Source organism: Psammomys obesus, unplaced genomic scaffold (genome assembly GCF_907164565.1).
Source record: "Psammomys obesus unplaced genomic scaffold, mPsaObe1.curated_primary_1811, whole genome shotgun sequence".
Lineage (NCBI taxonomy): Eukaryota > Metazoa > Chordata > Mammalia > Rodentia > Muridae > Psammomys > Psammomys obesus.
Genome location: NW_026591086.1, coordinates 55,575,772 through 55,603,341, shown reverse-complemented (window position 1 = coordinate 55,603,341; position 27,570 = coordinate 55,575,772). Strand labels below are relative to the sequence as shown.

General features: G+C 46.3%; 1 protein-coding gene across 2 annotated transcripts in view; it reads right to left on the bottom strand.

The window, feature by feature from the left end:
• Positions 1 to 27,570, bottom strand: part of Gpc6 (glypican 6) — a 1,089,239-nt gene that overhangs the window by 33,651 nt on the left and 1,028,018 nt on the right. The gene's annotated exons all lie outside the window — the stretch shown is intronic.

Below are 27,570 nucleotides of genomic sequence, written 5' to 3'. Positions count from 1 at the left end.
GATAGATGGGTAGATAGATGATAGATGGGTAGATAGATGATAGATGGATGGATATATAGATAGATAGATGACAGATAATATACTTGATTTAATTCAGCATACATCAGATGCTGCGGCCTCATCATATAGCAGTGTCTTTGTGGAACCGAGTCTCTGGCTTGCGCTGTAAACTTACAGTCCGTCTCAATGTAGACGGATACCTCCAGTGTAAAGCAGCCACAAGAGGCTGGTGGCTGCCATGCTGGGTGGCCACAGTGCCCCAGTCAGCTGCAGTGCATTGGCAAATGACAGAATTCAAGCTTGGCTGCAGGAGAAGCCTCATGCAATCCAGCCTACTTCTAGGACAGTTTCCACTGACATAAACGGGAACATGTTGGATTCAGACTTGTGACATCTGTCACTATTTTACCTACAGACAGAAACTTTTGGTTTACACTTATTTGCTTTTTATTGAAGTATAACAACCATCTAGCAGAGGACACAAGTCACAGTGTGACGAACTCCCAAGATGCCATGTGACAAGATGTCAAATGTATGAAAGTTCTTTCTTAAAAACAAATTTTTAAAAATGTATTTTATTTTTAATTCTCTCTCTGTCTCTATGTGTGTGTGTGTCTGTCTCTGTGTCTTTGTCTCTCTGTCTCGTTGTCTCTGTGTGTGTGTCTGTCTCTGTCTGTCAGTCTCTCTCTGTCTCTTTGTCTCTGTCTGTCTGTCTGTCTCTCTCTCTGTGTACCGAGGTGCCTGAACAGGCCAGAAGGGGGCATTACCCCTCTAGAGCTAGAGTATCAGGTGAGCTGCCTGACATTAGCGGTGAGAATGCAAAAGCAGCAAGCATTCATGTCTGCTAGCCATGTCTCCAGCCCCTGGAAGTTAGTTCTTTACATAGAAAAATCTGTTTACATTTTTTTCGTTCAATCTCCTTTTGCCTTACAGTTCCACTGAGGAACAGTTTCCTACCAAATTACTGCACTTGGGGATTATAAGCACATGCTGGCCCAAGTGTGTGCACAGATTTAAAGTAAAAACACCGTCACAAACTTGATAGTAAATGTTGGTTCAAGCAGCTCACCTTTTCCACTCAAGCCAACAGAACCCCTCCTGTAGGCTGTTCAAAACCACACTCACTGTGGCCACCAGATGGCAGCGTTGTCCAACCTTTACCCAACTCCTGTCCGCCCCCCCCCAACCCCCCTTCAGCCTTGTCCCAGGGAGTAAAACTGTAGATTGTTCCACTGCGTATTAAACTGACAACCCTGTTATTTTAAACTTGAAACTGACAGGCTGTTATTTTAATGAGGTCTGCCAGAGCCAAGGTTAACCAAAGCTTTATTTCCCTACAAAATGTTAAGGCCACAGTTCTAAAAGGGGGCTGTGAAATGTTATGTTATTGATACTTGCACTGACCGTACAAGTTCTGAGATATTTTTGAGGAGGAAAGCTACATGACGAATACAGACATATGTTGATGTAGACAGCGAATCCAGCACGACAGCTCACAGCTCTCCCAACAGGTCTTTTTACTTTAAGTTACAGTCTTGCAAAAAAAAAAAAGAAGAAGAAAACGGTCTTCTTTTTTACAGTTATCCATTTTGGTCTATTTTGAAGCCCAAGTGTATATTTTTAGCACTTTGACTTTCTAACTTAATGAGTCAAAGGGAAATTTGCAGCTTATTTCAATTTCATTAATATTCCAAATGAAATCAAGGGTAGTATTTGATTATTTCTGTGAAAGAGGCTTAGAGCCAGAGCGGCAAAACTAAGCTCAAATTTTCTCATATAATGGGTGCTTCTGCAGTGCATGATTGTTAATGGCACTATAATTTATTTCCTTTCCCTTGAAATGGCTTTTTAGGTTGATCAAGAAAGTATTTAAAATGAGTTGCTAAGTGTGGCACTATTAAAAACACTAGAAGCCACCTTTCCCCAAGTGATTTTGCTAACATTTTTACACTGTATCTTTGAATCTGCTCCAAAAATAAATTTTAATTATCGAGCCGGTCTTCTTGTCTGGAATTATGAACTTCCCACACCTACTCTGTCCCCTGCACATTTCTAGAATGTACACAGAATGCATATGGTCTCCCATCCCCTCTCATTGACCAGGGTTCTGCCCGCTGTGGATGCTTAGGCAGATGTCTGATTTCCAAAGTGAGCCTCAGATAAATGAGTTTCATGTGTTGCCAATGCCAGCTGAATTCAGCAAACGCTTCCTGCAAATGCCCGAGACAGGAGAAGCTGTGACTGGTTTTTATAAAACCCAGTTGTCCTTGGGGCCAGCAATATAATTGGCAGGACCAAATGCAACAGTAAAAGTGTAGGCTTCGTATTCCGCAGCGTTTAGGGTTTCAACATGCTGGAGCTGGCAAGATGGCTCAGCAGATACTGGTACTTGCGGCCTGATGAAGAAGCCTGGGTTTAACCCCTGGAGCCACATAAAGGCGGAAGGCAAGACATGACTCAACAAGGTTGTCCTCTGATCTCCTCATGCGAGCCTCCTCAGTGCTCTCCCCATCTCTCTCTTCACACACATGAACTATATATATAATTTAAAAAGAGAGCGTAGACATGCCAGAAAATCAGGCCCGAAAGCTCTCAGGGTGGAGCCGGGGTACCTGTAACAAGACTGTGTGCCCTCAGAGGCCTCCTTCCTCTTCAGCACGCTATGATCCAGCTGAGTCTCACTGAGGAGGCTCTCACATAGATCCTGCTAACGTGGATGGCAGCAGTGACGGCCAGCGCGCTGCCAGATGCCGGCAGGGTACTGTGCCCTCCGATGTGCACAGAACATGGCTCTGTGGGTCCCCACTTTGCAGCTGAGGTGAGTGGGCAGATAACCACAGATGTGTGGTGACATTTGGTTTAGTGCTGGGTCAGCAAGTGCTTGCTGGGGGGCGGCAGCTTTTATGCTCTCCAGCCGCATCTCGCTGTCAATCATCGTGGCCCAGAGGAGCCCTGAGAGGTGGGGTCGGCTCTGGTCACATGGTACACACAAGAGGGTATGGCTGTGAGCAGGCATGGGACACACAACCTGCAACTTGCGTGTACTCGACCGACAGAGCAGGGAGCTAGAGAGCGCACTCCGCAGCCCTGAGACCCAGGAAGTGCACTGCAAGAGCCAGATGCTCTGGAGGCCTTTGCATCTCCTCAAGTGATTAGGCTAAGATATTTCAATTCATCCATTTTAGCTGTCTGTCTGTCCACCTGGCATCCATCCATCTATCTATCTATCTATCTATCTATCTATCTATCTATCTATCTATCTATCTATCTTCTATCATTTATCTCTTGTATTCCCTTGTGTTCCTGCCATTTTCTTTCATTATTAATTTTTATTTATTTTTTTTAATTTGAGATGGTCTTATGTAGACCAGGCTGGCCTTGAACTCACAATAAAACTGAGAGTGACCATGAACTCTTGAGATTGTTGGCTCTACCTTTCAATTGCTGAGATCTCAGGTGTACACCATCACGCTTTACTCTAGCTTTTTAAAACTAATATTATTATCTCTTAACCATCAGCAACAATAATACTTCTGATTTTTCATTCTGCACAGAGAGCATTGTAAATGCCTGCCAGGCCCTTCCTGTACCACTAAGATGGGAGTCCTAAAAACCCCTCCTTGCTTTAAAATGGAAAATGTGTTTCCCTTCTGGATTTTTTTTTTTTTTAATTCATAAAACAGTTCAGACCAACTCCTCCCCAGGGCTTCCATGACAAAAGTAGAAAGCTCTCCCTTTGGGTTGTGGAGAGAAGCTAGAAATCCAGGCCCACATATTTAATGGACTGTATCTAACAAAATCGCATTAGAAATCCTTTCCTTGAGATGATTTCTCTTATGAAATGGAAAGTAGTAAAGAAAACAAAATTTTCACCACCTTGCCACAGGAACTCAGGGGACCCAGTCGAGCCCTACATTTCGCTATTACACTGTGCTTGGGAATACAGTTGAGGAGCCAGGCAGTAAATCTGATCCAGCCAAATCCTGAGCACTTGGAGAAATCACCTTTTCATTGCAGATAAGTGTAAAAACAGTACTGCGAGCACACTGGAATCCTTGAGATAAATGCCAGGGGCTTTCTGCTAATAGATTTGGTAGCTAAGCAGCGGCACCTTGAGGATAACCATCATCACTCCTCAGCTCTCAGCACAAGGGGCACAGAGTGTAAATGATGAGAGGCGTGGTTGCCTCTTTAGCCTCCATCTTGAGTTGTCTATCTGGTTCTTTCAGAAGAGTCGTGTGTATTCCTGATAGTCAGGGCAGCATAGGACAGTAACTGTTGAGCTTCGTGAGAGTGGGGTGTGAATCTTGTTAACAGGGACAGGCTCTAACCATGTCAACCTATGAGAGTTCCCAATTTGATGACTGTAGGTTGTCATCAGGAACTATTTCTGAATTTTGATAATATTTTATGGTGGCTCAGAAGTCACTAATTCCAACATGCTTTGTTTTTCTCATTCATTTCCCTGAATAAAAGAAAAGCTAGTTTTTGAAGATAGTTCTTATTTTCTTATTTTCCTGAATTATTTTCTATATGGCAAGCCTTCATTATCTTTAGTCAAAATCATATACATTAAAACAAGGGCACCTATATTTGTAGCTTGGAGGGAGGACTCTCCTTTTGTCATGGAAATGCTGGGGAAGGCTTAGCTTCTGATTTTTCATGCATTAAAAATCCATAAAAATTCCAATGTGCTCTTTAAAAATTAAAAACAAACAACCAACTTCCTAGCCTTTTCTTGATCAAATGGTAAGGATATGCGAGGCACAAGCCTGCAACATTAGTCCCGAGGACTAAGGCAGGAGGCCTGAGCATTTGTGGCTAGCCTGGGCTATCTAGGAAGATCCCACCTCAAATCAAACAAACAAGGAAGGCAGTTGTTTTTCTGCACGAGTCAATGACGGGTTTCTCGAGTGGTTTTATGTATGGGAGGTTACTTAGTGGGGAGGCATCACGGATCCCCCTCTATCCATTATATATATGGCTAAGGAAACTCTAAACTCTATTTATAAATGGGTATTAGCTATACTATATAGGATAAACATACTATAATCTATACTCCTAAAGAAATTACACAACAAGGAGGACCCTAGAGAAGATGCTTAATCCTCACTCAGAAGGTCAAACAGGATAGACATTGGAAGCAGGAGAAGAAAGGGAACAGGGCAGGAACCTACCACAGGGGGCCTCTGAAAGACTCTACACAGCAAGGCATCGAAGCAAATGCTGAATCTCAGCAAAACCTTGGGCATAGTCAAGGGAATCTTATGGAAGAAGGGGAAGACAGAAAAACCTGGAGGGGACAGGAGCTCCGCAAGGAGACCAACAGAGCCAAAAAAATCTGGGCTCAGGGTGTTCTGTAGAGACTGACCAAGGACCATGTATAGAGAAGACTTAGAGCCCCTGTTCCAATGTAGCCCATGGACAGCTTAGTCTCAATGTGGGTTCCCAAGTAAGGGGAGCAGGGGCTGTCTCTGACATGAACTCAGTGGCCTGCTTTTTGATCACCTCCTCCTGAGAAGGGAGTAGCCTTAACAAGCCACAGGGGAAGACAATGAAGCCAGTCCTGATGAGACCTGATTGGCTAGGGTCAGATGGAAGGGGAGGAGGACCTCCCATATCAGTGAACTGGGGGAGGGGCATAGGAGATGAGGGAGGGTGGGACTGGGAGGAGATGAGGGAGGGGGCTACAGCTGGAATACAAAGTAAATAAATTGAAATAAATAATAAATAAAAAGAAAAAAAACCCATCATCATGTTTGTTAGGGGAAAAAAACAGGTTCAGAACTTCCCAAACTTGCTTTTGCTTTTTTTGGAGTAGCATGGCAGTGTTTGCAGCCTGACTGCTTCAGAGCCCTCAAGAACAGGCAAGGGTCAGATCCCTTGTAATTGGTGGTACAGACAGCTGTGAGCTGCCATGTGGGTGCTGGGAATTGAACTTGGGTCCTTTGGAAGAGCAGACAGTGCTCTTAAGCACCAAGCCATCTCTCCACCCCCTCCCCTGCTGAAGCCTTCTCTAATCAAATGAGCACTGGGGTCCCTGTGACTACTGGGAGTTTTCACTTCCATCAAGTGCCCCTCACCCTTTAATGCCCAGGGAAGGCAGAACAGGCCACAAGGCGACCTCGTAGGGAATGTGCAGCAACCCCAGGACACCCTTCCATGAAAGAGCCTGTGAGACCTCAAACGTAACAGAGCTTCTCTGCCCACCTTTTCATTTCTCTCAGGACCCGAGACAGGTTCTCCTGATGAACAAGCCACGTTGGAATGAATTTCTACAAGTCTTGATTTTCTTCATTTAATTTCTTTTGGTGTACTGTATATTGCCGTTCCTTTGCCCATGATCTAGCCCCTTTAAGGGCAGTGGGAGTGGCTGGATGGCTGTGCTCACACACTGTGTTAATTATCACCCATTAAGCACCTCGAGGTCCTTCATCAGGCATCGGAGGTATAAAGATGAAAGGCACATTATCCCTACCCTCAAGGACCATTTTTTTTCTCTGTGGGGAGATGGATGCATCAAAACCATGGCGCAGTGCAAAACTGAGGTTGGTGAGCGTTGGGGAGAGAAGGATTGGAGCTGTGTGTGGAGGTGTCAGAGTGGTGTGTGTGTGTGTGTGTGTGTGTGTGATGCATTTTTTAACAGACATCACCGGTTTCTGCTTGAAGCCAGTTAGAATGAGAGAAGACGGAAAAAGATAGGGGCACTTTTCACAGTAGGGTAGGGAGGGCTTAGGAGGCTAAATCAGGGTCAACCAAAAGAGACTCTTGGTAGTATCTAAGAGTTGTGACCGTTTAACTGGAAAACCAACCAATTTCCAGAGAAGGAGCGAGAGCGGGAGTGCTCCCTTTGAGGCCTGGGCACATTCAGTTGGCTGGGAGCTTAACGGTACTTTTAATTACAGGATTATAGACACAAGTGTTCCAGTTGCATCTTATAAGCTATGCACATAGCTCCTGGTATTCGAGAACTACCAGGCGTCTGAGAAGCACAGAGAAGGTGGCCTGCAGTCCCCAGGACTGCTAAGGGTTTAGTGAGGGGTTCTTGCCGGGGTCCTGTGTAAGCTGGGTTTTGATGAACGAGCTGTATAAGGTTGGAAGGACAGAGTGGGGTTCATCTTGGAGGCACCGTTTTAGTTAAATCTTGTAGAACCATCTAGGAATGAGTGTGTGACAGACAAATGGCTGGGCCAAGGCCCTGTTAAGCTGAACTTCATAGTCCATGTCTCATGTCTCAGAGTCCACCCTGGCCTGGCAAGTGGACTGTGCAGCCACTGAAACGGGAGAGCCTAGATGAGAGAAATACAAGCCGTGGCTAGAGAAGTGGCGACTCTGGCGACCATGCGACTGGAGAGCCTCCTCAAAAGGCTGGCCTTTTCTCAGAATATCCATCGAAGGCTACAGAGTAGCCCCGGTGGGTCCGGGAACGCCATGCTGGCTGAGCAGTGGTCTCGCTGCTGACGACGGGCAGTGTTCACACCTGTCGCAGGCTCACCAGCACATTGTAGTTAGACTCCATGCTCTCCCGGCCTGCTCAAGCCTTTGCCCCTGCTATCAAGAACGGTTTTACTACACTGGGGGGCGGGTGTCCTTCCTTCCTCCCTTTCCACAGCCTCTATCCTTCCAGGCAAAGACCCTGCAGGGTGAGAAAAGGTGGGAAGTAGGCTGGGTTGAGGTTGTCCATCCATCCTTACATCACACCCTTCTAGTTGCAAGGGATTAACTAGAAGGGTTGAACAAGAAGAAAATCCCCCAATCACGGCGTAGTGGAGGATGGCCTCGGCCAGTAACTATGTAGTGGAGGATGGCCTGGACCATCCGATGCTTCTGCTTTTAACCTCCTGAGTGCCAGAATTTCTGGCATTTCCCACGGAGTGTATTCAGTGTACTGCCAAGCCACGCCTTTTACAGTTCTTAACTCAGAGGAGGTGATGCGAAGGCAGTGTGAACAGTGATAAAAAGGTCCGAATATGTTTGGATTAATGCTTTTATTTATTTTTATGTCTGAAATGTTTTTGATCTAGGGTTGCGGGAATATTCGGACCTCTGAATCCAGAGTGCCAACGTCTGTGCTAATTAACAGCCCAAGAAGCTTAATTAGCCCTGTCAGGTGACTGGCTGGATTTGGGCAGTGATGGTTTCTGGAATTTCACTTTTCAGGATGTGTGTTCACTACCCCAGGTCGAAGGGATAAGTGATACTTTACTGAATTTGAGATGGTGCCATTGAGAGAGGGATATATATGTTCCTCACACTTCCCTTTTACTTTTTTTTTCCTCAGGAACGTGTTAATTAGCAGAGAGGCCTCATTACCTCAGCAAGCAGACTTTTGCTGACCCAGATCTGGATTGTTTTATTTTATTTTCTCTACCAGATCCACAGCGAAGGAGAAGCATCTCATTTTCTTGAGGGTCTGGGGACGAGGGAGGATAAAGCAATCTCACATTACGAACACTGGCGATTTGTCAAACATTAAAGCTAAGAACAGAAACAAGGTTTCGGATGAGATGTTGGACAGGGCCTCCAGGCTGAGACTGCACAGCAGCCTGGATGGCTGTGTGATCCCTGAGCTAGAGTGAGCTTCCATCACCACGCCTCAGCCAAGAACGGCATGCTTTGTGACTCTCTGTGGCAAACTCGCATCTCCTTCCTGAGACAGGTCACCCCTCCTGAACTGCATGCCACCACCAGTGCTGTGGTTTGGTGTGCTGCAGAGACCACGCGTGATCCTAGGAGCTGTGCCTGGATGAGCCCAAGGATAACAAACTTGCATTCCTCTCAGCTCTAGGGCCGGGTGGGTTCTGAGCAGATACTGCCAGGAGCTGACACCTGGGTTAGCCTCTGGTGGCAGCTTTGACATGTAGGACGTTTCTAACTAGAGGTAATGCCTGGGTAACCTACCCTGCTGGAACCGAAAAGTTCGGTTTCCCAATGTTATCTCCTGGGCCTGAAGGTCAGGCTGGCTGGCTTTGGAAGGATACGGACAGGGGCTTCAATCAGCTTATCCGAGCATAGCTCAATAACTGGATTGAAGAGGTTAGTCACATCAGGCCTTTGTGGATGACGAGTGGGAGGACCGGAAAAGCCCTGGACAGACTTAGGAGGGGAACTGTGGCTTTCAGCTGTGCTCAGCCAACATGTTGCAACCTCATAGGCGTAAGTGGGGTCACGGATGTGAGGGACTTCACCTTCCCCTCCCACCTCTGTGATGTCTCCGCTGGCTAAGACTAACTATAGCCCTTGGTGGCCTTGGTTACACTCTGGATCACCAGGCTTCCGGGGCGCAGCAGGCTGGTGATGAGGGAGCATGTCTCTTCAGGGGCACAGAGAACTCCCCCACCCCATCGTGTGTATTCAGTTTAGTGCTGGCTTGTTTCGTGCTGCCATGTGCAACAGAATCCTACTGCTTGTGCTGTGCAGGCTGTGACCCAGGAAGCTGTAGGCCCGCTCACTCCCCTTTCTGCCAGCTGTGCCGCACACCTCTCTCCTCTGTTACCGCAGCCTGTCTCCTTAAGGCTCAAGCTGTCTTAAGACCAGCTGCCCACAGTCCTCATGCTCTTCCTCTGCCTTGCTGCTTTGCACACAGGGCAAAGGCCACTCTTCTGGACCACAGAGGGGCACGGAGACATGTGCAGAACATTCCAGGAAGCCCAGCCTGCCACGGATGAGCTCTGGCTCCCCACCTCTCTGTCTTGTTTTCCATCTCCATTTTTCTTCTCCTTTCCTTGCCCTTTGTTCTCTGCTTCCAGGCCGTCCTGGCTGTGTCTGCCTTTGCCTCCCTGAAATCGCCTGGAATGCTTCTGTGACATCCAGTGCTGACTCACACCCATCAGGGAAATTCATGAGGATCTGCCACCAGGATCCGATTCCCTCTGCCACAGCCCTTCACTGTGTCATGTCTTTAAATTGGAGACAGACGGAGTCAGGGTGGTGAGCTAAGGTCATGGAGGGCAGACCAGACCCATGACCTAGCCACAGATTCACATTCTTTTACAGTTTTTGGCAATTGAGCAGATCTCCCTATTCAGTCAAGGGCTGATTACCATTCCTCTTGGCTTTGGGGATAAGGAGGAGGATCTCCCTCCTTCTCCCTGGGAGATTGTGGCTGAGTAAGTCTGAGGTGCAATCAAAGGCCCAGATGTGCCATCTTAACTCTCTGGAGCCTCCCGTCATGCCGGCTCTTTCCTGTAGCCCTGTGTTCCCACAGAAGTCCCCTGTGCTCCAAGAGCTCGTCTGCCTCAGAATCAGGCTGACATGGGACAGCTGGAGAAAGCCCAGCCTCCTGAGGATTCACGCTGGGCAGACTTAGTTTTCAGAAACTCTCATTAGCAGGAGAGTTGCGGAGGATCTCCATGGCTCCGAGTCCCCAGGCGGTGTTTCATGGAAGCTTGGGGAAAATTGCCATCGCCATCCATAAACTTTTTATCACAACTTTATCCTTACGGTGCTCCCTCTCTTCACTTTCCTCCTTTGTGTTTTTGGCTGTGCGTAGATGCTGCTAACCTTTTCTGTGAGAAATCCTTGGGCTTTAATATATTCAGGGCACAGAAAGTGCAGAGTGCTGAAACATACTCCAGGTCTGGAATGTTTGCTTATTCCACTCATTAACAAACGTTCCCTTCCCCTACCCAGACATGTGTGGGTGTGTGTAGACCAGAGGTCAATGTTCAGTATTTTCATCAAACATTCTCCTATTTTGAGGCAGGATCTCTTCATTAGCCAGGAGCTGACCAGTTAGTCTGGCTGCTCTGTGAGCCTCCTGCCTCTGTTTCCCCAACACTGGCATTGCAGATAAGAGTGTACACTTAGTTCCTGGGCTCTGGGGGATGCTCAGGTCCTCGTGCTTACACAGCAAGTGTTTTACTGACTGAGCCATCTCTTCAGACTCTGGACCCTAAGTTTTAAAGTCGCAGTGTACGAATGTCAGAGACTCGCGCCGGGTCAGCCCCGTGCCTGAGATGGAGCTTTCTGTGGATGGTTCTCCTGCTGCTGACTCCCTTTTCTCCTCACGCCAGGTCAGCCCTGCGCCTGAGATGGTGGAGTTTTCTGTGGATGGCTCTCCCACTGCTGACTCCCTTCCTCTGTCCTCTCCCTTCTCCTTCCGCTGAGATATCAGCTTCTTCCTGTGTGAGTTCTAACTTCCTGGAAGATGCCCACTGCCTGAGGACCAGTCCTTCCTTCCACACACTTCCACAAGAGAGATTTTCCTTCCACTCTGTGCAGATCAGGGAGATGAGCAGACTACGTGCCCAGGTAGCACGTACACATTTAGATTTCTACGCATATATCCACAGATCTGTATCACATTCATATACCACATACATCACCAGCATATTTTCCCTGTGTCTCTTGGAGAAACAGGTACAATGCAAAGGAAAATCCTGTTGCCTCACAGTAGAAGCAGCATTGAGCCACACAGGTGACTGCGCAGGCCCAGGAAAGTGAACCCCTATTCAAACTGCCTGTGTGCTGTGGCTGCTCCTTTGTTCGCTTTTCTTTATGACAGAGTCTGGCAACGTGGCACTGGTTGGCTTGTAACTTGCTATGTAGATCAGGTTGGCCCTGGACTTTCAGCAGTCCTTCCACCTGCTTCCTGAGTGTGAGGTTACAGCTGTCGAGGCCACACCCAGCCCGTTTTCCCCGTTCTGTCAAGTGGGCCAGGCACTGAGACGTTTCCCAGCACTGTGCTTCTTACACTGGCTGGAACCATCGCAGTACCACCGAGGACCTTTAAAAACATCAAGTCTGGACCTAGCTAGACACATGGATGAAATGACTCCATCTGGAACACAACCTGAGCATGTGGAAGTTTTAGAAGTCCCAGGTGGTTGGTTATAATCTGTGGCCAAGATTGAAATACCCTTCGAGAGAAATTGTCTCTGGCTTGGGTATGGGAAGTAAGGACACTAAAAGACTCACCCACCAGGTGTACAAAATTGGAAAGACCACATCTTTTAAAGACAATTTTAAAATGTTTTCTACATGTGTACTTGTTCTTTGACGAGCAGCGCTTCATGCTCAGCACTGAGCGCAGCTGTAAGTGCAAATCCACCATGGCACCAGAGAGAAGCTGCTGAGAACCTTCTGCTTTGGAGGTTAGAAACTTTTATGAGATACTGAGTAAGTCAGATGACTATGGCTTTAAAATCTAGAGGAGATGAAGATCGATTCACAAGGAAAGTTTTCTGCAGACTGGGACGACAGTGTGTGTCACTTGATGTAAATGCTTAGAAGCCCTTACTTGTGACTAGGGGAGGTCTCTTGAATAAAGTGGCTTTTGAGTTAAACATGGAAGAAGTGTCATCTTGTGACTAAGAATTAGGTAAAACACGGTCTTCCTAGAACAGCAGCAAAGAACTGCTGAAGAGCCAAGGTTATTCGGAGACCAGCACGTCTCTTCTCCCGGGATGAGAAGTGTGGAATCACCCTGTGGACCAGAGCCTGGAGAAGGAGGTATGGTGTGGAGTGCAGGGGTGGTTAGTCAGTGCTCCAGAGCTGGGGCTTTAACCCCTCAGGCTCTATTGACTATATCTAGGAGCCCGGAAGCTCTGCAGTGCTTCAAAGAATCCAGGGCCAGAGATAAAGAAAGCTGGAGATGAAGAGGCTGAGAGCAGAGGGAGGAGAGAAGAGTGAGGCGAAGGTGTTAACAGGGATGGCTAGAACAAGAACATTTCTAGGCCAGTGGCAGAAGAAAAAGAGGACACTGGCTATTCAGCTGATGAATTTCAGTGGCGGAGATTTCTCATCAACTGGGTGTGTCTGGGTGGTGAAGTAGAGGACTCAAAGCTCACCCTGGAGGATCGTTCCTGGGCTAAGGAAGCTGGCAGGCCTCAGGTGGCACTTCGAGGCTGCTCCACTCTGCTCACTTCTTTGTTTCAGGCAGGCACATGCACTTGTTAGCCAAACAGGCATCTGTTTGGACACATGAATCAGTTGTCTGAGAAGGATCCACAGGACACGGAGCAGTCAGTGTTCCATTGAGGTAGTTAGGGGTTTGGTTTATGCCATGTTGAACTGGAGTCCAACTGGGCCTCAGGAGGCTGGAACTGAGGGTGTGAAAAGCAAGATGGTGTCCAAGGGAACTATGTAATGACTGGTCTCAAGAGGTGAAATATCTAACTGAAGACTCAGGTTGTGCACACAAAGAGCAGCTCAAGACAAAATGAGAGAGTGGTGCCAGAGAGTGGTTCAGGGTCTGTGCACAGGGACAGACAGGAGGAATATTTTTGACGTATACATGCCATCGTGGACTGTGCAATGGAATAGCCTGAAACTGGGTTTGTAGGAATGAATGCCTAGATGTGAGGAAGAGAGAATGTGGGAGGAAGTGGAAGTTAGAGGAAGACAAGAAACCAAGGAAGGTGGGCAGGGCCATGTCTTTTTGGGATTCTGTCCACTCAGAGCGTACACTGGCCTATGAGCATGTCATCAATGGAAAATCTATCTCTGCCTCAGGCATCTTGAGACCACATTTCACCAAGATGCCTTGTCGGGGGGAGGGAGAGGGGTTAGAGAATTTCTAAAGCTGGAGAAGGCTGGCCCAGGTCACCTGAGCTGCACTGTGAGATCTGTATGTAAGAACACTATTTAGAGAGCAGTGAAGGTCAGGGGCACCCAGGACCCTTTGGTGCAGAGAAGAAAAGCGAATCCCCAAGACACTTAGAGAAAGCCTTTCAGACAAAGGATGAGGCAGGAGTAGGGATATGGAACCTTCTAGTTGCAGGGTAGACGTGATGACAGGGCTGCATTCTTGCTGGAGGAATGCCTGGCCTCGCATGATGGCTGGACAGAATCAGGCAGCCTAGCAGGTAACGGGAGACGGACAACGTACCTCATTGTCGCTGCAGTACCAGTAACTTCTCACAGCTGAAACCAACTAGTGTGCCTCTTCAGGTTTTCCCCAAACTGCTCTCTATTTTCCTGCTACGTGAGGAAGAAGTTTGATCAAACTTTATAAGGAAGTGGAATGCCTGAGCATATAGTTTGGTTGCAGGGGTTTGCTTCACTCTGTGTGTTGTGCTGGCTGTGTAGCCCCTGTCTAAATATCTTTGTTAAACAGCAACATTCTTTTCAGTCATTTCTGAATGCACACACAGTAAGAGAAACCAAAGAAAAACAGAAGCACAATCTTCCTGCCCAACTGTCTCAGTCACCTCCCTAAATCACTCTTAAATTTGTATTGAATTATGCCAGGTTAACTTGTGCCCATAGGACCCTTTTAACCATGATGTTTAGACGGATAGCTTCTGAAATCAAGGATTCTGGATGAAAAACCTACTGTGAAGCATGACAAGATATGCTCCGCTGATTGTGCGATATCTGAAGGTTGTGCTTGAAAAGCGGAGTTTTATGTCCATTGTTCCATTTTGGTCTTTTCTGCATGCACATCTGGACATGTTGGCCTTTATCACTTACTTTTTATTTCTAATTAAAAGCAGCAGAACTCCCAGAGGCTGCCACACACATGAGAAGAAGGGAAGAGGGGCAGGTACTATGCTCAACACAGAGCTAAGAGCAAGGTTTGAGGTCTGTGCTGTGTCTCTGAAGTGCTCAAATCTGACACCACCTCCAAGTTCTCCAGGCTCGTGCCCAATGAACAGAATGAAATGCAAGCACATGACCTTTTTGAAAGGAAAGAGGGAAAGGAAGCCTATTGCATGTCTCTTGATTCACTTTTGTCACTCTTGGGCCATAGATGAAGACACATAGGAGACTTGGAACTCCGGGACAAAGCTCACAGTCCTCTCCTGCACGATTAGCAAGTCTCTTAATCATTTTCAAGCTGTGATGGCTTCCTTTGTGTTTCTAGTTATTTATTTTTACTGTTTACTTGCTTGGTGAGTGGAAGAGTGTCCTGGTGTACATGTAGGGGTCAGAGGTCAACCCACAGTGCCTGGTTTTCTCCCTTCTACCATGTGGGATCCAGTGGTCTAACTCAGGTCATCAAACTTCATAGCACTAAGTCAGTGGGCAGCTTTCTTTTGTGTTTTTAGCCAGAGTTTCTTTATCCCTCCCTTGTACCCTTCATCATCTTCTCCACCCCTGCTTTTCTCCTGCACCAATGGCTGACACATTTATTGGGATTTTTCTTGTTATAAGGGAAGCTTAGAGGAGATATGATGAAGGACTAGCCGGTATGTTTGCTCCAACCGTTTTCATCTTAACAAAAGCCCATGGTGGGTTGAACTGTATTCTCGAGAGAGACACGGGGAAGCCCTAGTCCTTGGGACGGCCTTTATCTGGAGACAAGATCTTTCGCAGACGTAATTATTCCAGAAGGGGGCCTATTCCAGGAGGGTAGGCTCGTAATACAGCTTGACCTTTGGTTTCAGAAGAAAACAAGATAGCTAGAGAAGTAGCTTAGCGATAGGGTGGTTTCCTAGCCAGGCCTTTCGTTCAACCTGAAGTACCACATTAAAAAACTAAGAGAGGAGACAGGGAGAAACCTCTTGACAATAGTAGAGCAACTAATGCGCCGCCGTGACTAGCGGAGGAGAGCCAAGGGTTGCCAAGGCATGAGACACACCGTCCTCACGTCTTCAGGGAAAGATGGGTTCAGATGACATGCTCATTTCAAACCGCTGGCCTCCCGACCTGTGAGTTAGCTTCTCGGTTGGCACAGCTTCGTTAAAACATCCCTGGGAAACTCAAGAGGCCTTCTGTAAAACAACAGACAACATCCACACACAGCACTGCGCCCTCTGCAGGGAGGAGCCAGCCTCGTATGGAAATGTTGCCAAGACAACTGGACAGCTCTCTGCAGCAGCAGCTCGTGGTCTCCAGGGACCCCGCCTGTGTAAGCCGCCAGAGGACTTGGATGCACATGTTTCTCATTAAGCACGTAGATGGCACTATGTCTCTTCTCGTGAAGGACAGTCACTTTGCAGTAGGCACGTTTTCCCACAGTGCAGAGCTGAGGAGCCCTGAATAACAGTGGGTGAACAGGATCTTCTCTGTATGCACCAGTGACATTCTGGTAAATTGAATCATATTTTACGTACTCAGAGGGCTCTTGCTATTTAAATTCAGTTCCTTTGCAAAGGGAGTACTGGTTCCTTCCGCACTCTTCAAAATGGGGTTTTCTTCTTGATCTCAGTTTTCTTACAGGAGAGAGCACAGCCATGCATTAAATAACATGATGAAAAATAACGTTAGTATTTGGTGTTAGGTTAACAAAGATGGAAAAGACTGACCTGCAGGTTTCTTCTTGGACATTACAAGTTGGCAGATTTGGAATGATTTTACCAAGAGCTTTTTCAGTAGCAGATTCTAAATTTAGAAACCAGGTGAATTTTATTATCACTTTCAAATGTCTGAGGCTCTATAAACATATTTGCTTTCTGTAAGCGCAATAATGCCAGTATCAATTAAGAATATTCAATTTTCACATCCCAACCTGGTTTGACTGTTAGGATCTCCTTCTTTTCCAAAAAAGGAAATTCCCTGGAATGCTCTGAAAGCTTAAGATAAAATAGGAATCAACTTAGTTCGACAATGAGAAACACACAGGCAGGGAAACTTCTTTAGCTCCTGGCTTGATTTCAGAGTTCGTGGAAGGAGCTCACGGAATGTGCTTCTGTGATGAAGTCTTTACAACGCGTAACTGTTTTGAGGGATGAAGGGTAGAGGCTGGCCTTGAACTCACGATCTTCCTCCTTCAGTTGCTAAGCTGTTAGGATTACTTGTGAGCAGCGCAGAGCTGGTTTGTCATCTTAATCCATGTGGAGATAGTCTTGCATATTAATGGCAAGGCCAAGGCGCGCAGACAAAGAGAGAGGTAACTAACCGTTGGCTTTCTAAATGCACAAGGCTGGCAGCAATGCGCAAACCACGCGTGCTCTGTTGTAGTGGGCTACGTCCAGGGAAGGAGCGCCAGTCATTGTACTTGCAACCTGGACTCATTCTGGGTTAATAGCCAGTTCTGAAGTCCATAATGACAGCAACTGTGCTATGAAGCCTGAGGGCGTTGCTATGTGTCCTGCCCAGCAAACCAGCATCAACGAGCACAGCACATTTTAAACCACAAGATTCTGGGAAAGGGAACGTCTGAACTGAAAACCATTTGCCTGACAGCAAGGCCTTATCACGGGGAGCCTTGTTCCATTTTGGGTTCATCTAGGAGCTGGCTCCCTGCGTTGGAAAACACCTAACCTTCAAAATTCACTTTAATTAAAGCTTGAATTTTAACATTCCCTCTTAACAAAGTTTTTGAAGGTTTCTAAAGAGGGCGATAAATGGAGCTCCTGTTTTGGGTATGAAGTTTCAGTGAAGGTCGGTAAAGGTGGGCCACAGACCCTCACTCGGTAGGATAAACACTGTCCATATGCAAACTTTAAAATATTTCAAAAAAAGTGCAAAAAAAATCTGTGCTGAACAAAATATCTACATTCTAAGTAAAGATGGGATCAATAATGTTGATTAAAAAAAAAACCAAACAAACCTCCTTTTGCCTCAGGGTCTGTTTCAGTCCTTGGTTCACAAGAGCTTTCTCCTAGAATACCATCAATAAGCATCAGCCATGTATTTAAAACTTCCTTACTTCTAATCTGGAGGTGAAAACTTTTCAGTCAGGACAATTTAAAGTTGTATTTATAAGCAAACCCTCAGTATTCACTCATTTACTTATTTCTCAACAAATACGTCTCTAACCTCTGTTGGGTCTAGGGCCTCTGGTACTCAGGAGACCGCTTTGCAAGTCACCAAATCCTATCCTTACTTTTTTGTTTTTCTTATTTCACGCTCTTCAACTTTCATTTTCCTGTTTCCAGATTTGGCAGTGGAGGATACTGACAGATCAAATGGTCGGTGTGAGTCTACCAACTCTGCTTTTCATATCTCCCTGTGCATGGATCACCCGTTTAGTTAGCTAAACAACCTCGTGCTGATTTGGAGCCAAAGGAGGGATCAGCTCCATGAGGAGAGGCCACGTCCTCGGTGCAGAGGCCGTGGTCACAAAGCTTTCATTAGAGACAGCTGTGAAGGAGACCACATAGCTGCTGTCGCTTATGAAACGCAGGCTTTCCTGGCAAATGGGAAGCCATTTATAGTTCACGGCTTCTCCTGGTGGGTTAAATACCGTAAATCCTTATGAGTAATGCCAGAGCCGTAGAATCAATAAAAACCAAAATGACCTTCACTCGGCCTGCCTTGAGTGACAGGCACCTCGTTGCCACACTGGAGAAACATAATCTGGTGGAAATGACAACGATCACTTCTGCGATGCTTCATTCTCAGTCTTCCCCACTTTTAATCAGTTCTGGCAGGGCAGGAGATCTTTCAGATGTGTTTTCAAGTTTAATTTCTAACACCCTCAGACTTCCTAGTGACACTGGCCATCCAGTGAGTGACGCAGTCCCTCAAGTCTTCTCTAGGAGAACGGCAGGGGAAATCAACAGCATGTGGAGACAGCTGCTCTTCAAAGCCCTGAGCCAGGAACCAATGGTGCATCCAGAATTGAGGTTCTCTTCGCTGGATATGCAGGAGGCAGCTTTGGTAACAGCACCAAACTGGGCATTAACTTTATTTATTCACAACTGTGTTCTCATGTGTGCAGGCACATGTGTGAGTGTGTGTGTGTGTGTGTGTTTTGAGGCAGGGTCTCTCACTGGTCTGGGATGTACCAGTTAGCTTCAGTGAGAGTACACTAGGGAGCCACCAACTCTCCCTCCCTAGTGCTGGGATTACAAGTATGTCCCACCATGCCCAGCTTTTTGGGTGATCTGAACACTGAACTCAGATCTTCATGCTTGCAAAGCAAGCACTGTATCACCCGAGCCACCTCCCCGTCCCACTCTGGTGATTTGGAATTATCAGACATGCACTCTTTCAAGGCACTGGGTGTGTAGTCTCAAGTTAAGGTGAAGGCCAGCTTAGGGCCTTGTGAATTCCAAGACATGGACTGCTCCATCCCTCTCTCCAGTCAAGCTGTAGTTGGCAGATCACTGGCCTTCCTTTTGATGTGTAGCTGCATCTTGCATCTCTGTTTCTGTCTTCATGTGGTGTTCTCCTGTGTGTTCTAGTTACACTGGAATGTCATTTGGCTGATACACATGTTACATATATGTGGATATATATCATAGTATGTGTATGTGTATGTGTATGACCCTGGCTATGTCCAAGATGAATGCAATTTTATGAAGTTTTAAAACAGACATATAGGCTGAAGAGGAAGCTCTGCTGCAGAATGCTTGCCTGGCGCGCACAAAGCCCTGAGGTCAGGCCTCATTCATCCATCACGTGAGCTGGTGAACATCTGTAGTCCCAACACTTAGGAGGTTGAGGAAGGAGAGTTAGAGGTTCAAGGTCATCTTCAGCTACACAGAGAGTTCGAAGCCTGAGCTACATGGGATCCTGTCTCAAACACAACACAACACAGCACAACACACCAAAAATCCTTGGGAGCTTTGTCTTTCAATTTGCAGAAGCCAAGATGTAGATGCAGAATGAGCTCACCTTAGCTCCACTGCTTCCCTTTGGGTTCCTATCTTTATATTTCTAATTCTTTGCCAGTTTAGAGATGTACCTAATTTGTTGGTATCTGAGGAATTGCACAGAGAAGAGGCAACCTACATGCTCAGGTGGATTATCTTCAATACTGAGTGAGTGTATCACAATTTAAACAATACCTTCCTCCATTCCAGATTTGACTATTTTTGTGAATATTAGGCTTATTTACAGTATGGCTCATCTCTCTCATCTCCCAGCTGCCAGTGACCAACTCTTTACCTCCTGGACACCTGCACACCACTGGGCGAATACCTACACCACAGTATAGAAAATGGAGCCTTTTCTCATCCTTTACACATTTTAGTATAAAGGAAGTTATATAGCTTAGTAAAGGGAAGTTGTGTAGCTTATAGCCTCCATCATCATTTGTCTTAGAAAGTTTGGGGCAAAGACGCCCTATCCCCATTCACTTTTATTTTATTATTTTGATGCACAAAGAACATAGTTCTTGATTTCTTTTCATACGTTCCTGGATTCAGAATTCCAGGAATACAGCGACCCAAAGTTACAAAATATTCACATGCAATTTTTTTCCCCTCTAGCAATAAATTTCTTAGAGTTGTAGCCCTGTCTGACTATCAGAGGCCCCAAGCGAGTCTTCAGAGATATAAGTTACACTATGTGTCTCTATGAATGACAGTGAGTGTTAGGAAGGGAGTGATTCAGAGGGAAAACTCCTAAAACAATCCTCCTTCACATGGTACCCATGGTAACAGCAGTTAACTAACTGATGCAGAGGGCTCAGGGCTTAGGCTGCAATGCCTACACCAGAAGGGAGCATGGCTGCTCTTCTTGTTCCATGTGAGAGCAATGGCAAAAAGGAAGGCTAGCTACTACACATTAGCTCAAAACCTTTTTTAGTATACAAGGCGTCTCCCGCTGTGACAGAGTCTCTGAGGCAGCCACAGCATGAGACACGGAAGCCAACCCCACTGAGCTCTCCTTGAGGTGACTCACACAGATTTATTACAGATTTCTACAACTGTCAGAGATTTTTTTGGCTATTCTACTTCCCTTTCCTCATGAGCACAATTAAAGGAATGCGTGACAGAGGACTGCCACACTCACAAACTCAAAGCAGCTGAACAAGACCCACATAACATCAAGCCAGACAGCACTCGAGCCTGGGCAGGGCAGTCTCGCTAGCCCCGGCCCGTAGCTAAGGAGGTGGACAGTTGCTGGTATTTGAAGGAGAGGCAGTTTTCTTTAAGGGTGTGGCCCCTTGTAGTGGCTAGCCCCGGAGCCTGGAGCACACTGGCAGCCTAACTGGTTTAAAGGGCACGAAGCTGGGAAGGTTGGGTGGGTGGACCTAAGAGAAGTTAGGGGGAAGTCGTCAGTTCTTACAGCCATGGTGTGTGGTCTACACTTGCTCTAAGCCAAAACCAAGGGCAGATTAGCTATCCCTGGGCCAAATTTCCCTTAAAGAGGCAGCTGATGAGCACCCAAGCTTCTGGTCCCAAAGTGAGATTTACCATCAAAGGATGATTTCTGCTTTCAAAAATGATTTTTGTCAATGAAAAATTGTAATGACAATGAACCTAAACCCATTGCAATGCAGACACAGTGACTAAAAGGTGAAAAGACACAGCAGCACGAAGCCTTAACAGCCTAAGCATCATTTTCACCTACACTTCCTGTATGCCCTAGAGGTCCCAGAAAGCATCGAGAGATTGAGGAAGGCAGTGACAGAAGTAAGGGGAGGGAAAACAGGACCAGATGCCCACAGAGGCCTCCCTATGCACTGGACCCAGCTATGAGACTTGTGTTTGATGCCACCCATTTCTCATTCACTGCTACCTCCAATAGTACTATCGTGACACTTAGCGGAGGTTCCTCGAAGAACATGGCTAAACAGTTCTTCGTATAGCATGGTTAAATGCAAGGTCCTTAGAACTGGCCTCCCCAGGTTCAAGTCCTCAGTCTCTCCCAGCCCCCAGCCAGGGTGTGAATTTAGAGAAAGTACTTCATGGAATCATATGTATTGCCTGTTACAGACAAGATTTTAAGACTCTGAGATGTTAAGATCTCTTTCTGTGTGGTCAGGACTTTCAAGTGAACCCAGATGAATGTTATCTGGAGATAACTGGCCTCTCCTCCTTATAAGAATCAGGGAGAAGCCCTGGTCAGAGATTCAGCGATCCTGAGCAAGGTGGCACTAGATCTGCTTGTGAATAACTGTGGCAATTCTTCTGCCTCATGATAATGACTCTCTAGTGACATACATTCAACCCCCTTCCACAGTTCCCAGAAGGCCACCCTTTGCACATTTCTTTTCACAAGCCTTTATTTAACCTAGAAAACATTAAATATATTTAAAGAAACCCCTCATTCATTGTCCATTGATTAACCCTACTTATTTATATTCTGGGTTTCAGTTTTCAACCTTAAGAGAATGAGATCTTAGAATAATAATGAAACACTAGCAATATTTTAGACTGTTTTCAATTTCCCTGAAGCACGCTTAAATTTATTTTCCTTGTTTTCAAGATTTTTTTTTAGTGCAGAGAAAATAGGCATACCATAATATATCCTTCATAAAAGGTTCCTTCACTCATTTCTGGACAATTTCTCATCCTACGAATAGCAACACATCAAAATTATCCGTATCTGTGGACAAATGCTTTTCAGTCCATCCCAGTGAGACCCTGCAATTTTCCTACTAGAAAGTAATGTATGACCTAGACAAGACCCAGACATGGACTCACGGGAGACTATGGGGATCTAAAATTACTGCCTTGATCATGGGAAGAAACATGAGCAATCGCTGGCATCCCCTGGGTCAGGGTGGTCTTTGGGGGCAATCAGTGTTTGAGAGGATCAAAGACCATCTGCAAGTCAGCAGAGTCTGAGCTGGTTCACACCCGGCTTGCCTCATATTTCAACAGATCGATGTACCAGAGCAGCCAGGCTGTCGTGAGAAAGGCAGCTTGGGCTAATAGCCTTTGGGGCCAGGAATACCATCAAGCCTAGAGGAGAACAACAGGGTGCCGTCCCCTGTCACTGGGCTCCAAGGAAGCGCTACTGCTGTAGTTCTGATGTGTCAAGGCTCATTTGCAAGCTCCTCGGGTTTGATAAATGCTTTAGAGCAGTGGTTCTCAGCATGATGATGGTGCAACCCTTTAATACAGTTCCTCATGTTGTGGTGACCCCAGCATTTTGTTGCTACTTCATAACTGTAATTTTGATGCTGTTATGGCTCATAATGTAAATATCTGATGTGCAGGATCTGCTTACGATCCCCAGAGTGGTGGCGACTCACACGTGGAGAACCACCGCTTTAGAACATTTTATTAATAAAATTAATAAAACAAAAAGAAAAATTAATATCTAATCTACGTGAGGAAACTTCTAATTAATACTTTCTGCCACTCTGTCCAAATCATGATTGCCAAATCTCTCTCTGCTTCTCCTTTTCCCACTATCAAACCTGTAGATGAACCATCAGAGAAGAGAATGAAAAACCATAGCATTGAAGAGAGTGGGTCTTTTGGTGAGACAGGAAGGTGGCAAAGAAACAATTACAGATGATACTGATTTTTCTCTCAGTAACTGCAGAGTTTCTTTAGATAGTTGATTCCTGGGGGCTTTTACTCTAGAAACCTACACTCCAAGTCTTCGTAGTTATGAAACAGCAGGCATCTTGGGTCCTTTCCTGGTTGAGAACTCAAAAATCACCCCAGTCATGTCCTTCAGTACACGCTATTTCGAAAGAGGTTCTAAGGTATATTTTATGCTCAATATTTATCCTCTGTGATGTCAAACCCAAGGACCATAAATCTGCCCTCAAAGCATTGCAGTTTGTCAAAGGAACAAATTATGTATGTTATTCATAAGGGTATCTAGTCCTGTCTGGACACACTGGCGATTGTAATTGCCACCTCTTGACAGGTGGCATATATCAGGGGTGCCACCCACTGTGTCACTGAGGTTCCTAGAAAGATTCACAGCTCCTTCCCCCTTCACGTCAGAGTTTATGGATTGAACACATCACACGAGAGCAGCCCTAGCTCCTCCTGCTTTGCATGGTGCTACCCTGCCCATCATCCTGTCTACACAGGCCCTTCCCTCCGGTTATCCTTTCTTTCCTTTGTGACTTTATCGCCTTCCAGAGGAAAGTAGCACCCTGGTCTTGATAAGATTATGGGAAGTGGATCTTTTTAGACTATGCTCATCTCAACGGGCACAGTAACTGTCTGTACCAAGAACCAGGGTTTAGGACATATACAAACGCCACAGCGCATACGTGGCGGTCAGAAGAAAGCCTGCAGCAGCTGGTTCCTCCTTCCAGCACGTGGTGTCCGCTGATGAAAGTCAGTTATTACACTTGGCTGCATGTGGCCGTACCCACCAAGCACCACTACTAGACCTTCAAAAGATGGGTTTACCAACGCCAGGGCGATGAGTGAGAAGGCAAATGTAGGTTTGGGGAGACTCTCTGATGCTAGGTTCAGTGCTGGCTCTGGGCTGAGAGCTTAGAACATCATGCCTAGAACATCGGTTCATCCAGGAGGAAACTTCAAGTGGGTGCTGTGCATCTGAAAGCTAAGTCTGAAGAAGTCGGACCTAGGGCTGTCAAAGCTGCTTGTCTTTTGAGGCCGCCAGATTCTGGGTCACTCTTCTGGAGACTCAGATATGGAGGAGCTGGAGTGGGGCTCTGTAGTGGGCTCTGTAGTGGGCTCCGTAACCCATCTTTGTCCAGTCGAGGTTGGCGTTCCTGAGGCCAGATTCAGGGAAGCAGTGGCTGCGGTGCTGGAGCACGGGCTCATGCGACACCGTCAGGCTCCACTTCTGCAGTATGCTTTGAAAGCCCGCACTACACCGCACTTTAGAAAGCCGGGTGCTTGAAGAAAGGGTGGGCCCTGCCACGATTCTTTAAGTGACAGATGTGCTGCGTAAGGTAGACGCCACTGTCCTAAGGCAGGGGCCAACAAACCATGACCTCCATCTGGCTGCTACTTTAGAAATACGCTTTTATGAGAGCACAGCCACATTTATTCGTTTATGGATTGTTTACGGCTGCTTTCACGGGGAATGGGCAGGAGCTATGACATACAATGTGCCTGCAAAGCCCACCTATTTACCCTCTGTGCATTCTGATCTAAGTAAGAGACGATGGAGAACACTATCTACCGTCCTTTTAACTAACTTTGACAAAGGCATTGTAAGGAATGTGAAAAACTAAAAGAGGCTGGACATTTGCTAAGGGCCCTGACTCACAGTTGTGATTTTATTTCTTCCATTTTTGCTTTTAATGGCCTCTCTGCTTTCTCTACCTCCTTTGGACTCCAGTCTCCCCTTCTCTCCACACTCCTACTTCCCCTTTCTCCCTCTCTGTAGCAATATGGCTTCTCCACTGGCTGACCACTGACCATCCCACAAACAGCCTTTGGGATCTGACGGTGAGAATTTGAATCCTCTCTCTGGTGTATAGCTGTGAACTCCCAGCGAGTTAGCCAAGCGTCTGCAGACTTGGGTTTCCTGCACTGAAAACTGGAGCGGGTTGTGCTTCATTCCTAGGGTAGCTGCAGGGGTGAAGGAAGACTTGCCGGTGTGCACTGCAAATGGCAAAGTCATCTCACAGCACATTTCAACTGCTCTGTTTGGCTACACCACCATTGGGGAATTCACGAGGGAAACTAAAGACCAACATTTTAGCTTCTTTTTGGGAACAGCAACTGCTCAGGCTCTGGCAATGGGCCTATTCCAACTGGCTTTCCCCAAGTGTGTAAGCCCCCAAACTCCTTTGACCACAGTTTAACATCTGACTGGGGATCGTAGGATGAGCCCTCAGTAGAGGAACTCACGGATGAAAGCTATACACAGGGCTGGCCTCTAATGAGGTTTACTGCCTTCGCTACATCTAATGCAAAATCTGGACCACAGCTAATAAGAGTAAAAAATTATCTTGAACTAAAACTTCTAAGTTGGAAATAAAGTGGAAAGGTTATACACAAAAATCAAGGAGCCCCTGAGTATTTTACAGCTAACTGCCAGAGCTCACAAGTCTGTCTGGCGCAGCGCAGCCTTAGGACGGAAAAGCACACGGATATTAACTCATAAAACATATGAAGAGCCTGGAATCCTTTCCCATCCCTGATGCACAGTCCAATTTCATCCCTAAATCCCTCATCTATGGCTCTTGGGAAACTCTTGTCATGTGCAGAATCCTCAAAATGATTTCCAGAAACTTTCTGTAAGTACAAAGGGAAAGACAAGGTGAGCCTTTCTGGCAAAGTTCACATACATAGTGGCTACAGAGAAAATCGTCCTTCTCCTGCAGAGACCCTCGCATCTGTAACTTCTCATGCAATCTCTCTATGTCAGAGTCACTCACAGCAAAACTCATTACTGCTCAGTTCAATCAGAACCACCAAGCTGACTGTGTGTATGAGGAATTTCAAAACATGCAAAAGAAAACCTCACCAAAAATCCTTCAGAAAAACAACCCCACTCCTTGCCCTAATTGGACACAAGTCCACGGTGTTTCTCCATAACTACCCTAAGTTTGTAAACCACATGGTTAGAGTTCTGATCTCAAGGCCAACTCAGCCATGTTTTGGTGCCTCATGCCAGAGGCCAGCAGCTCAGCCAGCTCTGGATCAGAGATAATAAGCCAGCAATAAAAACCATGTACACAGAGATTCTGCAAAGACTTCTCATCTTCCCACTTTGATAAAAATGTTCAAACTGAACCAGCAAGGATCTAATTTGAACAAGCTGTTAGGCCCAGGAGGCTAGTATCTTTTGCTTAAGTCTCTTGTTTTTTTTGTTACTCCTCAGATTTGAAATTTCACCATGTAATGTATCACCATGGATCATTTGCATGGGATTAGGACATAACTGGTTAGTCAGGCCTCAGTTCAAGCCTGCTGCTATCCTGGACGTGCCTAGACCTTCTAATGACTTGATCCATGGCCTCACAAACACCTACGAGAAACAAGAGGAGCTGAACGACAGTAAGATGAGCTCTCCAAAGCTCTGTGAGAGAAAAACAGCTTATTTAAAAATACCAAATGGATTCAAAGGAGTATCTCCGCTTCCCAAATCCAAGCCTGAGGACAGTCCTCCTGCCTATGTCCAGTCATCTCTTCCATAGAAGCCCTGTTGTCTAGAACATTCTGGCCTCAGTATTAACAAGGACTTATTCTTGGATAGAAGGTAGAAATCAAATCTTATGGTAATCCAGAATTTTTAATAGATTACTGGTGAGAAAAAAGGTGGAAAAGTGAATGCTTTTACTTCTGGAAATTTTTTAGTGTTCAAAATTGGCTTTATGTGTGTTGGCTAAGAGTCTTGATGTATTCTTTGAGGGAGCTGTTCATTGCTCGAAAGAGCCTGACAATTGAGTTTGCCTTTTCCTTCCAGGAAGCCACATTCCCAGCCTTTTTACCTTGTTTCTGGGTTTACCTGATGGTTTCCTTCCTCGGTTTCTTACCAGTGATGGTTTAAAATGTATTAGGTGACAGAGGGGACATCTACGTAGAGGCTTCAGCCACCTCCCTGTGGCCCTGACAAACACACACTGCTGTGAGTCCAGAACAGAGGCTTCCTCGGCTCTGTGTGTTCTCAGAACACAGGGGAATGAGATAGCCCCTGCCTCACTCGGCGTCTCTACATGGTTGCTCGTAGATGGGAGCTAGACTGTTCCACACAACCGAATGAAGGAATGAGCTCAGAGGATTCATTTGCGGGCGGCTTTACATTCGTGCAAGGTGGGTAGGAAGTAGTGAGGAAGTTTGTGCACCTCAGGTGCAGCGCTAAACACAGAAATAAGTGTGCCTGGATATGTCCTGATTAACTTAAAAAGAGGGGCGGGGTTGCTGGAGCTGTTGAGGCAGCTCTGTTGTTAAAAGTACATACTGCTTGCTCTTGGGGAGGACCAGAGTTTGGTTTCTGGCGTTCATGTTAAGCAGATCACAACCACCTAGAAGCCAGCTCCAGAGGCTTTGATTTCCTATTTTGGCCTTCATGTGCATTTCCACTTCTGTGCACACCTGTAGAGAGACTCACACATGTAACACACACACACACACACACACACACACACACACACACACACACACA